Below are 15447 nucleotides of genomic sequence, written 5' to 3' on the forward strand. Positions count from 1 at the left end.
CAAACTGATATAAGTCAGAACACAAATTCAATTTTTAATAGAGAAACACAAACACTTACATATATTTGTCTTTATCTAGTATCTACATTGTAAAGTTACAGAAAAGGAAAGTATGCACGCACGCAAGCACGCACACACACAATATTCAGCAAGTGATCAGTGTGTAGAACATGGAGTTATTTGCAAGATGTCGATCATTCTCGCAACTGTATTCTTTAATAACTATAACAAAACAAATAATTTTCACTTTGTTATTTAGCGTACCTACTTACATCTATATAATGATAATATAATATGGTCAATATTTTAATTATCCAGATCAATCCAGCTACCAAAAAGAAAATCGGTACGTAATAATTATATGTAAATAACATTAGTCTACAGAGTGCACAGTTCCAATTTCCATTATACTGCACTTGTTGATCAGCAACAGTACAATAAGAATTTCCAAGATATTCTAACTCAATAGCAACCGAACACAAAACAGAGTGGCCCACAACTTTGTATTCTCCAGACAACCAACATTCTTCATTTCACAATTGATTTGTCAGTAAAAATGTTCACTCTAGAAAATAATGAGGAACTATATTAATTTTAATATGTGTGCTGCAGTTTTAACTTCATTATTTCTCACTGAGCTCAAATTATATATCTCACATCATCCACATGACAGAGGAACAACATTCGATAAAATGTTTGTATGATATGTATTCAATTTTGGATGAATAGGTTACAGTCTTCTCTAACTATAATTTTACATGCACAATTTCAATAATTTTTCATTGATAGTGCATAAAGATTCTTTCACCATTAATCAATAAATGACAAATAATCAAAAGTACAGTAAAAAGCAAATACACGTTATCTTCAGATGAATTCTTCCTCTGGATCCCATACATATACTGTATGCAATGAATATGTTGACACTTCATGAAAAGCAATCAATCTTATGCATCCGATGTTGGAGACGAAATACGGGGCAAACATTGCTTCCTATATGCACTGCAGTCTGTCAACAAGCAACAATTGATTTATCAATTTCCGGTGAATCACACAAGGAAACTGTTAATGAGCTATGTCGAAACCTCCTCTCAAACTATGCACATATATCTCCACAACAGATAGGCAAATGTAAAAAAAAAATTATCTGCTCATACTAACTGCAAGGGTTTTTAACTAACTTTGAATATCACATTAACAAACAATGGCGTGTACTTGGAGAAAGTGATTGAGTTACCATCCTCGTGAAAGACCACCAGATCACGTGACATCCGAGATAAGTCATATAAGTTACTCAACATGCTTTGGCACTTGAGTGAGCACTAGGGGAAACTCTGCTAATTCTGCAGTACGTGTAATTCCGTAATAGTGCAGACTATGATTTTATTGCGGCTTCACAATAGAGTGAACGTAAGTTTTGAGAGGCTGTCAACAGGAGGCATGTCCTCTGCAGTGCTATAGAAAAAAAATCAAGGATATTGGTCGACACCTCTGTTGGCAATACAGCGAAACATCGAAAGTTGGCTGTTTTTCATGTTTTGCTACACAACTGTGAAGAAAGTGAGCTTTGTTACATATAAATTGTTCCTTTTATGTTACTTTCATAATTATTTTATAATTATTTATTACTGAGGAATTAGCCAAGTCCTATTGCGGATTTATCTGCACTGTTGTGGAATTACCCGAGTTGTTCTTTTTCAACTGTAATATATGTACAACTAAATATATTTGCATTTTAATAGGTCTCTTTATCTCATTTGGTACTGAAAGATTTCGTCCATGTCTACATACCTTGATAATATTTTTCAGTAGGCCCTAAACATTTTGATAAAAATTTGATAGATTTACTTCTTAATATTTCGGAATTAGCCAAGTCTCCCCAATCAATTCAAGCCTAGGGGCTACTCAATTTTTCGATAATCTTTTATTCAAGACTTAATTTTGTAACCTTACAGTTAACACATGCAGCCAATTTTTTTAATTTGTCTATCTACTTTAGAGATCTAACAATGTGCGCAATTTGAGGAGAGGTTTAGCCATAAGTATATTAACAGTTTCTCTGTTAGGTTTGGTCTCTCTCTATAAGGGCAAGTCTTATCGAATTATTGTATAATTATTAATGTCATTAAGATATTAAATGGATTATGCATAAATCTATTTTATATTACGGTATTTTTAGGGCCAGTGTAAATATATCACTAAGAGAAAATTGTTGCCCAACTCTAGATTCAGACGTTGCATGATAACAGATTATATTCTATGAAATATTGTTATTCATGTTGAAAAATGGAAACTTGTATGCATAGTGTAATGCAAATGAAGAGATATAGATTCTGAAAATAAAATTAAAATTTAATTGCATGATAGAACTTCTGTTTGACTTCAAGATCCTAATTTTTACATTGTACTGGCCATAATTATTTTATGTGATTTTGTTGATATCTAAAGACCAATTTGTCATATTGGAAAGCAAAGATATGTAGCCAATATAAGAATTAACTTCAATAAAAATCCATAGCCAGATGTGTAATACGTAAGTGAACGAAGTAAATGAAAGTGATGGAAAATAAAAAATTAACTAGTATTCATGGAATTCTGTTAATTTAAAAAAAATATTTAGTATTACCAGTATTAAAATACAATCTGTCATTTTTTTGCAAAACATACTATAAATGTAAACAAGCAGTGCATTTACCTCCAGAAAGTATCTATTATGGTGAAATCCTCTTAAGACCTAAATAAATTAATAAATTGAGCTTATTAAGTAGGGCCATGACAGATAGAGGATGCTATCACTTACTCAATTCCACAACGAGGGATACGAATCTACATCAAGAAGAAGAAGAAGAAGAAGAAGCAGGAAAACATAAAAGGAGATCGTAAAAAATTGTTGTACTGTACAATATTTCTTTACTTTTGTATTGAAGATTATAATTTATTCATTATATTATTCATAATAAATATCAATTTATATACAGTACTTTACCTTAGTATAATTGAAGCTGGTACATTCCTGGAGGTGAAACCAATGAATCCAATGTATGACACACACTACTCACAATTATTTTTTATCCTTACTAATTTAACCTAATCAAGAATTGTCCATTGTTGTTTGTTTGGCTGTGTAATCTTTTAGTTCCCACAGACTTTTTGTCATATGCTCCGATACATGGTCATAAATATCCAAAAATTCCCTGGCTCCCCAACATGTTGGTAGTGGTTTTAGATCATCCATGTCATTTTCTTCCTTTTATTGTTCTTCGTTGTGATTTATCTCCACAATACTGCATAGCTGCTCTGTATCTTGCTCTTCACATGGTGGAAGAACTTCATCGGCTTCAACAAATTCATTGAATGTGGATCTAAGTTTGTCCCTGAATGTTGGACTAGAAATCACAACTCACTCTTGCACTAATATCATAATCACCACCACCACCACCACCACCACTACCACCACCACCACAACTGATCCTCCTTCTTCATGTGCAATTTCAATTGCATTTCCACTGAACTCAGTGTTACTAAAGGATGTGAGATTTCCTTGCTGATGGAGTTTCATGCCTTTGCAAGCATTGACATCGTCTTAAGTATTGATAATTTATACAGGGACATCATTTTATTTTTACTTCAATTTTTATTGTAACCTGAGTTTTTTAATGTACTTCACTCCCGTCCCTTCTACTAATGAAGTTCCAACTGTCCTCCACAGAGAACCAAGGCCGCATATAGTAACAGTACTGAGTTAGTGAGTATAGTACATTCCAGATATATGTTCGCGTTTTCCAGTGACGAAAGAGCTTTCAATATTGAATCATATTTTCGCACAGGTACTGTTGTCCGTTTGCCTATGTCACATCCCGATTTCCCCCACCTGCTTCTGTTCGCCCCTCTGTAAAGGCTAGTGGCTGGGCTGTCTTAGCTCTTTTCTGAAAACATTAATTTCTGTTAGGAATTGGACGTCTACGTAATATTATACAACTGTTTAAAATAACTTAAATAAAAGGGCCTCATTAAGTAATTAACTGTCACATGATTTCCCCCCTTTGTATGAGCCTGCGACATAACCACTAGGACAGACAGCAGATAGCATGTCTGAGTAACTTTATCTGTGTGGGTTGGGCAGAATGTGAAGATTGAATTTACAGTACATAAGGTACTTTTTTATAGAGTAGGTACAGAATTATTTCACCATGAGTTACTAGTACGAAGGACGAAACTGGTAATTGAAATTAGATGCAATAGTATATAGTGCGATAATATGCACAAAAGAACTGAAGCCTGTATCGAAATGAACGGCCACCATTTTAAAAAATGTGTTTAAATATCCATATTGTGATTATTTTTCAATTTAACTTCATTCTCTATATTGTACGCTAATGTGCTGTAGACAGTACAATATACACCGCACAATGAATACATTCGCATGAATAACTCATTCCATGAGTAAAAACATTTATTATTAATACTGTACTGCATTTTGATTAAACAAAAACCTAATGAAAATTATCAAACTCAAAATTGCGATATTTCCTAGTTTACGCAAATGAATGAACTACTTTTCTTCCCTCCTGTACCTAGTAAAGTCATTTGTTTGTATTTTACGCCAGTATCATCGAACTACAGTCATGGAAGGGGGTAGCAAATGGTGTTTCCGGTTCTCAACCGTTAATCCAAAGATAGAGCCAGGTTAATATTAAAAATGTTAGTAAAAATAAAATGAAGTTCCTGTATTTATCTTGAATAAAATTAAATCTGTAACAAATTCAAGACAAGGTTCCTGCAGAACTTTTGTCTAAGAACTCTAATGAGAACCATTCTTTTAATGCAGAAAACTTAAAGTTTGTTGCATATAGTTATTTTCTTACTTCTTAGGCAAGAAATTCTTTCAAATGTAAATGTATTAAAAGAGAAAAATATGTGTAATATCTTAATCGTGTAGAGAATTTTGGTACAAAATTATTCTGACATCTTACGAGGAAAAACGTCTTAAGTGGTATTGTCTTGAACAGGTTTTACTGTAATTATTTATAACCAGTTTTTTACTTTAAATAAACCCAAGTTAAGGAATTACATAACACTGTAATAAATGTAACTACAAACCGAATATGGCACAAGTGGAATATTTGATTAGACAATATGATTATGTGCATCTGAACAATATGTTTACATTAAGGTACCGATAACTCTACTTAAGAGCAATTATAATACTTTTGCTTTATTAAGGTTCAGAGTACTGTACCGGTAGTAATAGTTTCGGAATTTTCTTTTAAGAAATCCTGCATACTACGTAAATAATGAATTATGTACCGGTATTTATAAATGTATGATACAGAAATCATTATTTACTATGTTCATTTCTATTAACTTATGATAGGCATATACTACAATCATTTCTGAATATTCTGTTTTCTATTATTGTTTCCATTCAAGGAATAAGTATTTTATGTAAGATATTAGAAATGTGTGAAAATGGAGCATAACATGCATGCATGTGTTACAATAGAGAAAACATTGTTTTCCAATGTTGTACACTTGGCAATGAAATCATTCATTCTCAATAGAGACAATTTATCTAATTACCGGGTGTAGTAAAAATGACTAATATTTTATGACAAAAAACCCGTAATTTTGTGCTGGAAACAAAGCCATTAACTTGAATATTTCATTTATCCTAGTTAGTGTGGTTTTAGCTAGTGGACTAAGTGGGACTGCAACCATAAAAAATTAACTACTGGTACACTATATTTCTTCCTATGTTAAAATTTCCTTCTTGAAATAAATGAATAATGAAAATGAAAACCACATGTAAATGTCTTCTTGTATCTTACTAATGATATGAAAATATTCATATTATTTGAGACGTTCAGAGCAGAAGTGGTGTAAGTAAAAAATGGGTAATGAGGATTAAAGTAAACATTCTGTAAAATACGCGCAAAGTAGCAATTAATATTCAATTTATTTTAACTATTAGTAGTCATTGGATAGCAAGAAGGACATATTAATTGCTTCTTTGCGCTGTATTTTACAGAATTTTTACTTTAAACCTCATTATCCAATTTTGACTTACACCACTTTTCTCTGAACGGCCCATTTGTTAAAACATTCGTAAGTGAAGGCACATGCCTATTTTAAGTTTTAGCTGGGTTCACACAAAATATATTTTACACATCTTGATTACACAACTTTTAACATTATATCACTTCGGAATATGTATTATATAGCTTTCGCGTGTTAAATATTACAGTACTATACCTGGAACCTGGTTAACTAGTTTCAGCCTGTTATGGGCCATCTTCAGAACTGGTTGGTGCTGGTCTTGGCGCCTTTTGTTTCCGTTTCCTGTGGAGGTGTGTTTGTGTAGTGTTATGTGGAGTCAAAGAGTGTGTGTGTTCTGAAATTGATTATGTGTTGATAATTTCATTTGGATGTGTTTTTTGTGTCTATATATTTCGCGCGCGCGCACACACACACACTCTCTCTCTCTCTCTCTCTCTCTTTGACTCCACATCACACTATACAAACACACCCCCACAGGAAACGCAAACAAGACCAGCACCAACCAGTTATGAAGATGGTTTATAACAGGCTGAAACTAGTCAACCAGGTACTATAATATTTAACACGCGAAAGCTATGTAATACATATTCCGAAAATATATTTCCTACAGGCACACTCTTCTTATTACAGATATTAAGTATACAAAATTATATTCTTTACAAATCACAAATTTAATCATTACAATATAATTCCTTCATTTTGTTATTTTACACTACCAGTACTCAAAAAAAGTTTTGCACCACCTGGATTTTTGTTCAAAACAAGTTCTGTATCATCTCAATTTTGGTGAAAGTGTGTGGATCACAGTTGACATACCTTATGAAAACAAAACACAAATTTTACTGTACAAACAATTAAAACAAAGGAAATTAGCTAAAAAGTGTTTTTGTGCTTATCGTCGAAATCAAAAGCTTCTTTTGGGGGACTCTAATATGGTGTTACTCCATCCCTTGCATTGGAGCATGCTTGGGTCCTCATTGGCATGCCGTCCACAAGATAGTCGAGGCATTGCTGGTCAGGCAAGTCCCATTCTTCTACAGTGTCTCTCCTGAGGGCTTCTAGGGTGCGTGGTGGGGTTTTCTGGCGTTGTACTGCATGTTTCAACATGTCCCAAGCATGTTCAATTGGGTTCATCTCTAGTGGCATCGAAGGCCATTCCATTCTTTGTATGCCATCTTTCTGGAGGAAGGTATTGATGAGACGGGCACGGTGCACTCATGCATTGTCGTTTTGGAAGACAAACCTATCGCCTATATATAAGCTGTAGGGCTGAACAAAATCTTGTCCTGGTACTGGACAGCTCTCAAAGTACCCTCGACAACAACGAGCGGCATCTGACATCCATACATGATGCCTGCCCAAAACATCACTGATTCACCTTCCTGCTGGATCCGATGGAATGCCTGAATTGGTACCTGGTTCTCTCCATACTCTCCTACGACGATTGTCAGGCATCAGACAAATCCTGCACTCGTCGGTAAAGAGGACCTTATGCCATTGATCCAGGTCTCATTGCAGGTGTTCTCTTGCCCATCTGTTACTGGACCCACAGTGCTGAGGTTGTAGTAGTGATGTTCGTCTAGGACGTCTGGAGGCTAAATTGTCTGTGTGAAGTCTGTTTCTTACAGTTTGGGTCGACACAGCCATCCCAGTTGCCTCCAGGAAGGCACTGTGTAGTTCTATGGTGTTCTCTTCTCTGTTCCTACGAGCCATAATTCGTACTTATCGGTCTTCAGCTGCTGTTGTTGACAGAGGGCGACCATTGCGAGCATATTTTGGACGTTTTGAGAAACACGATATCATTGACATGTTCTAAGGATGTCGCTACGGTGTACGATGACCTGAAGGGCAACTTCCCGCAATGACAACTCTTCCTGTCGCAATGTAATGATGCTCGCACGAGTAAACGTGCTGGTGACCCTTCTAGGCATGTTGACAAACTGAACAGAGCATTGTTTAATGCAGTTCAGGATTCCAAACATAGCACACTCTACTGACATACTGAGGCCAGAAGCTTTAGTTCGACTCTCAATGGACAGGTGGCAATCTACTATGGCAATATCAATGTCTACTGAACAAAAAAAAACATAAACATAAATATTAACATAAACATAAAACACGCAAGATATCCAGGTGGTTCAAGACTTTTTTTGAGTAGTGTATATTGCTATCAACTTTAGTGGACGCACCAAATGCAACTTCCAGTTGCTATAATTTGTAGTACAGTAGTTGGATTTGTTACCATGATGTTACATCATTCTCTAATTTACAAGCAAAAGTAGTTTTTCTTTTCTGGTAAAAATGAGTCAACCTGTTTACCTTATTTATCTGAACTACTGTAATTTAACCTATGAAAAATCTAAATCTATTTCAAAAAGTTAACGACAATTTTTCCAATAGATATTTCATTAATCATGTCTGATCGAAACCTACATAATTGTAACTCACGTCCAAATTTTAACTGTTAATTTTCTTTAACTATAAATGAAGGATTAAAAATCAATTGTTACAATGACTAGGCCTACATATTCGAGAAAGATTAAAAATACCAATCAACTTATTGTACTGTGAGAAAATATAACAATATATTTACCGGTACATCCCTAGATGAAATACAATTTTACAACATTTCTAAGATCTGGATGCATTACACTGATCACTTTCTTTCATATTTATCAGTTCTGATGAAACAATTACCTCTGATTAAATATGATTATAAAACATGATGCTGAAATTAAAATAAATTAATATAATAGAAAATAATAAATAATTGATTAAATGGCGATCTTACTCGTGTTAATTATGTAAGCATGTGTGGCTTACAGCTGTTTCGGTGTTACTTTACACCATCCTCAGAGCCTACTAAATCTCGGCGCTATCTCAACTTCGCTGCCTGTTGTATGGGTGCGTTTGTGTGATGAAGAGTTGTGTCAAATAGTGTATGTATTCTGAAATTGATCTGTGTGTTGAGAATTTGATTAGGGTGTCTTTTAGTGTGCCTGTATATTTCATATTGTTCTAGTGTGTTGTGTTTTTGGTTTTTGAGTTGTATGTGTAGGATTTCCATGTCTGTATTTATGTTATTGTATGTATGGTTAGCATTAGTTATGTGTTCGGCATATGTAGATGTATTGTGTCCTCTGGTTATTGCTTTAATGTGTTCTTTGTATCGAGTTTGGAATGATCTGCCTGTCTGTCCAATGTATACAGCTAAATACAGCTTTACAAGATTTGTTCTAAAATCCTTATGCAGCTAAAACCGTGAAGGGATGAATGGAGAGGATAGGAGAGGCCAACGAACTTGAAGGGGCAAGTTCGAGCGAGCTAGACAGATCTGCCTTTTCAAAGCAGACTTCAGTTCTTGCCATGCTCGACAAACTTGAACCGAACATATAGCTTGAAGTGCATGACACTAATAACCGTCACACAAAACATGAATAATATTGTTTTTCGTACATTTAGAATAATCATAGAAACTTAATTAAACTGATGTTGCAATGTCCCCTAAAACTGATAAAATTGTATGAAAATGGCAATTCGTGTTGATGAGAAAATTGTGATGGTTGTGACTTGTTTGTGTCATGATCATGACAGTTCTTCTGTGATGGTTGTGACATTTTATAATATATTTCAAAATCACTTATTTGGAACTGCATTATGTGTTTCATGGTTATTTAATATATTTATTAAAATTTTAAATATAAAATACCATAATAGGAGTTTTGTTTTTAAGTGAATTCTCTTTATAAGAAAACAATGATCTTCTCAGATGGAGGAACATTAAAAAGAAAAGTTTGGACACTAGTGAAGTGGATATAGACTCACTATGTGACATGAAGAAATTTTTCAAAACAAACTTAATTTAGAAAGGAAATGGGAGAATGTACAATCAATCAAAGAACTATTATCTAAACATAATATTTAATCTGGGCAAAAATAACATTTTAATTAGTCAAACAGCAGATTTTAAATTTCAAAAGATAAAAATATTTCTGTGCAAGAGGAGCGATTTGAAAATTCTAAAATTCGCTCTTTTGTTTATATCAATGAAAAAATTGCGTGATATAATATGTGACGAAGGTCAAACGTCCTTATTACAATCATTCCAAATGAATACAGTGCTGTTTTTAATGAAGTCGAAGTGAAATATATTATGAAATGTTAGAATGATCTGCTCTAACTCTAGAAGTGGCGTAGCGTCAATGTAAGCTAAAAAGCTCAGCTTCCCCAGTTAATAATAATTTAATAATAATCCGTCAGTCTATGGACAAAATTATTTATTAATTTTAATATAATTTATATTTACGCATTAACTATTGTGATGCGGCAGCTCAGGATGATTTGTGATGCAGCAGTAAACAAGAAGCCTGCACACACCAGCTTCCAAGCAGACTGGTTTCTTATACTCCTTCCAAGCAGACTGGTTTCTTATACTCATTCTTCTGTGTAACCCACCCCGCAGATTTTCCATCCCTTTCTAACTAAACTATCCTGGTCGCAAGGCTAGCAAGAAGCTAGCTTTGACATTGAAAATAAGTAGTTCCCGAGTTATCCCTTTTCGTCAGTTGTGTTCAGTTGAAGTGTTAGTGTGCATTGTGGCTGATATAATAAATAATGAATGAAATAACAGTTCCTGACACCAATTTACTTGAATTTTTAGGACAATTCTATTATCAAGACTGACTTACGAACAAAAGTGTGATCTAAAAAACAAATGACCGACTCCCTTGCTGTCAATGAAGGACACAACCAAAAGACAGACGCATACTTACGTACTGCATCTATTGACCGTTAATATTGTGATTCCTCTATGACAGGGAGTGAGCTAATGTTATACTTATTTGTTAGAGATATGTGTAGGCCTAAACCGTGAAATCATATTTTACTACGTACCATTTGAGGTCATGCCTTATTTGTGTTACGAGGTTCCAACCAATCTTCGACTGCTGACTTGACATTGACTACTATTTATTTTAAGACTATATTTTTGTAATACGTTTTCTCATATTGCATGAAGAACAACTTGAATTAGCTTCTCCTGCTCAAAATTTCATGCTACGCCACTGAATTCTAGTGCATTTCATGTCAAATTGACATAGCACCTAAAGTCGACGGCAATTCGGAAGGCAGTACGGTAGTCTGCTAGACGAGACGATAAAAGTCACCCTCGGCTCCCTTTATTGCGCATGCGCTATCGGTGAAGAAATTCCGCTTCCGGTGTGACGCTGAGCCCCGTTGTAAGCATAAAAATGTTTTATTTGCCGCAGTAATTGTGAACTGGATTTCTTTTACTTTCATTCGAGATTGATGGATTAGTTTTCAAACTTCTGTAATAATGCCTGTGGTATGCAAACATTGCAGTACCATATTTAGTAAACAGTCGAATTTAAACAGACATTTAAGACATGTACATAAAATAGAGCACGTGAACATGATATCGTATCAGTAATATTATATCTTTCTCTTGTAAAATTTCCAGTTTTGGAATTACAAGGTTTTGATCGCCACCCGACGATGAGCCATTAGTTTCACTATCATTAATATAACCCAATTTATCATTGTATTCCCGTTCACTGCACTTTCAGTGGGGACAATTTTCTTTATTAAGCATTTATCCATTATCAGTAGTTATATAGCCGTTGCTAATCAATTAACGAGCACACACCTACGACGACGATCATAACAAAAAAAAAAAAGCAACCTAAAAACGAGTGTTGATAATGGTTAGTTTTAAATTTTGGGTAATTAAGTAGTAATCACCAGCCAGGCCATCTTCCCGTAATAGAGATCCAGGATAGATACATTACCAAGTATATACATATATTTTAATAATTGTGTAGAAACAAACCATCGACAGGTCATATCGGCCAGGCCATCATCTTACTACAACAGAGATCCAGGGTGTAAAGTGGATACTGGATGACAAGTTAATCATATACAAACGAAATTTAATAAAAGAAAATACATATGATAACGAAGGTGCCCTGGACCTCTATTGCGGGAATATGGAGGCCTGGCCGATTATTACTACATAATTACCATACACTGTTAATTAACTGTTAGCTCTGTGTTATTTCCGCTTGGTAAGACTTAGGACCATTACTGTTCGATCCCAATAGTTCATAGATTTGAACTGAACTACAAAAATGTGGATCATGGATAGAGAAGTGGAGTCACTCTGTTGCATGTGTGAAGATTCACCGATCTCAAATTCAGGAAAGATAGCGGCACTGTGAATTGCTTTACTAACATGTTCGACAGCTGACCTCCTCTATCAGTGATTTAGATGGATAAAAACATTTAGGGCCTACAGGAACTCATAAAGTTAGTGGTATGTTTTCTAATTTACCATGATATTTAAAATGCTATTGTTCTAAGGGTGTCCCGATTTGTTCTTTTGGATGGTTCCTTGTCCATTTTGTTACTCAACTGTGGAATAATAAATAATAATGAATATAGGTCTATACCGGTAATAATAAAAAAAATATATATGTCTTCTTTTTTCCGAGATGTTCCAGTCGAACCAAACCACTACTCTCTATAGAGTTCAAATAATAATCTTTGGCCTATAACCTACTTCAACTTTCAAACAAATTAATTCAATTTTTGGCTAAACTAGTGCTGAAGTAGTTCCCAGCTTATATACATGTTGCATTTACGAATCTGTGACAGGTTAGATTTGGTTAGTTTAGGGTTTTGTTACGCCATGCATATATTTGTCTATGATGCATATACATCAACTGTATCTACATAAAAAGAAACCCTTATAAATTCAACAATTTTCACTTCCGAAATCACCAGAACTACTTCAGCGCTAGTTTCGCCGCTTTATTTACATAGGAATATCTCTTCGAATTGTTATCAAGGCTGAGATCACTCTTAATTTTACTGGATATGATGCCCCTGGTTTTATAAATTTGGACACAAAGTGTCTTGCAGCCTCTCTGAAGTTGGCACCTAAGTTTGGTGATATTTATTTGCATATCACGAGATTCGTAAGTTGGTTTACAGTTGAAATATACAGAACTACCTCAGCGCTAGTTCTTGCCGCCCCTCTGAAGTTGTAGATGGAATATTGTGTTAGCCAAGTTTAATATCAATACTACCACCAGAAATTAACTCTTAATACATATAGCCTATCAAGACTTATGAGGAAATATTCTGGAATACAATTATACGAAAATAACGTTTGACTTGGATAACAGGATCTGGAGTAATAATTGTGAAATACATCAATGCACTATTATTATAATTACGTAACTTGTATCACTGAAATGTAAATAATATATGATCGTGACGAAGGTGAATCACAGTCTAATACTTACAGTCACGCAACTCATACGTATAAAATATGCCAACATTTGACAGCTGGCGCGACAGTAGCCCTCTAGCGGCAGGCAAGTTAAAAGTGTGCACACGACACATGATAACATATCAGAAAACGGGTTTTGCGTAATTTGTTTTATATTTTTATGCTATACAGTATAAGTGTATATGATTCTTATTAATTTTACTTTAGAATCCTAGAAGAATTTCACACGCAGTTAATCTACAAGTTTCAGAAGCTGGGAATAAACGTAATTCTTTCTGCTCCTTACAACTGAATCATGGTCCTGTTCACGTATCATGGTTTGAAATAATATAATTGTTCGTACGTGGATGGTTAATTAAATTCATTCCTAAATATATTTATGAATCATTGGAACTCTATATTTCCTGTGAGAAGAGTCAAAATTAATAGCTTCAAAATTGAAGGGCATATCTCGTAGGGTACATTGCGTGGTGAATTCCTCTCCCTATTTCCTGAGAAAGTAACTATTTTCCATACCGCAAATTGGGGCAAACTCGGCCGCTGAGGTAAACTTGAAAATAAAAAGGGGAAGATTTAAACCTTAATATGACAGACATTGATTTATGAAGTTCATTATTTTTCATTTCTTAAGAACCGGTATTTCCTTTATTATTTTGAGTGGCAAATAGTGCTGATATTATGGTTTAAATGTTTATGGCAAGTTTACCGCATTTTACATTACATTTCCAGTTTTCACACATAAGCTTTATTTTAACTTATCCTACTTATATAATACGTAATTTACATGTTCTTACTGTTAATATGACGTAGGTGAGAACAAATAAATGAACACACAATTTTGTTGAAAAAATTGTGACTTCAATTAAATCAGAAAATCTAGGCCTAATTTTATTTTCAGAGCAGAAGTGGTGTAAGTCAAAATGAGTAATGAGGGTTAAAGTAAACGTTCTTTAAAATACAGCGCAAAGTAGCAGTTAATATTGAATTTATTTAAACTATTAGTAGTCAGTGAATAGCACGAAGGATATATTAATTGCTACTTTGCGCTGTATTTTACAGAATATTTACTTTAAACCTCATTACCTAATTTTGACTTACACCACTTCTGCTCTGAACGGCTCAAATAATCACTGGGAATATAAAATCAACACCAATAACAGTCATGCAAATTGTTACAGAAAAGATTGCTTTTTATATATTAAATTTAAAAAGGCTATTGAGAACTTAATACGTCTGCCACATGAATCTACACCAACACATCAGAAATTTATCGACACAGTCTGGATTTATTCAAGAAGTGAATATTTTGCAAAAGGATTACAATAATCCATGAATTCTTGAAAAATTAACATCATGATCCCTACTTGAATGCAATATAACGTTCAACTTTTGAAAAATATAAAGAAAAAAAGACGAATACAAAAATTATGGAATTACTTGCATTAAAAACTTAAGATACATTATCCAAAATCGGAATGGTTACACATTTACACATATGATTTCTGCAAAAAATTAATATACTGTAACAGGTATTTACTTTGGTTTTATTTAAACTCTCCTTCCTGACATAGAAATAGGTAACATAACTAATAAATGTTTTATAGAATACAATACGTAGGCTACCTTCAACGTGGATTATTGGTTACGACTGAGTAATGATTTTCTCTTGGTCTTCAGGGAATCTGAAGAACGACAAATTCGGAGATTTAAACTTGTTACTGCAATTTTCGTCTTTGCACACATTGCCTTTATTCCGATGCATGATTAAAACGTTATTATAATATCTCTCATCCCTTTAAAGCATATGCTGGCTGAACGAGACTATGACCAGTGCCTTGCCTGCTGCTTGGGCGCTAGTGTCGCGAATGTTGGCAGAAAAAGTGTTGAAGTTTTGTGACTGTATGTATTAGACTGTGGGTGAATCTAGAATGCGGTGAATAAAACAATTTTTATGCTTACAACGAGGCCCAGCATCACACCGGAAGCGGAAATATTACACCGATGGCGCATGCGCAAAAAGAGAGCCGAGGGTGACTTTTATCGTCTCGTGTCTGCTAGTGTTTGCGTCGAGAGAGAGA

The sequence above is a fragment of the Periplaneta americana genome, chromosome 5 (assembly GCF_040183065.1).
Source record: "Periplaneta americana isolate PAMFEO1 chromosome 5, P.americana_PAMFEO1_priV1, whole genome shotgun sequence".
In the NCBI taxonomy this organism is placed as follows: Eukaryota; Metazoa; Arthropoda; class Insecta; order Blattodea; family Blattidae; genus Periplaneta; species Periplaneta americana.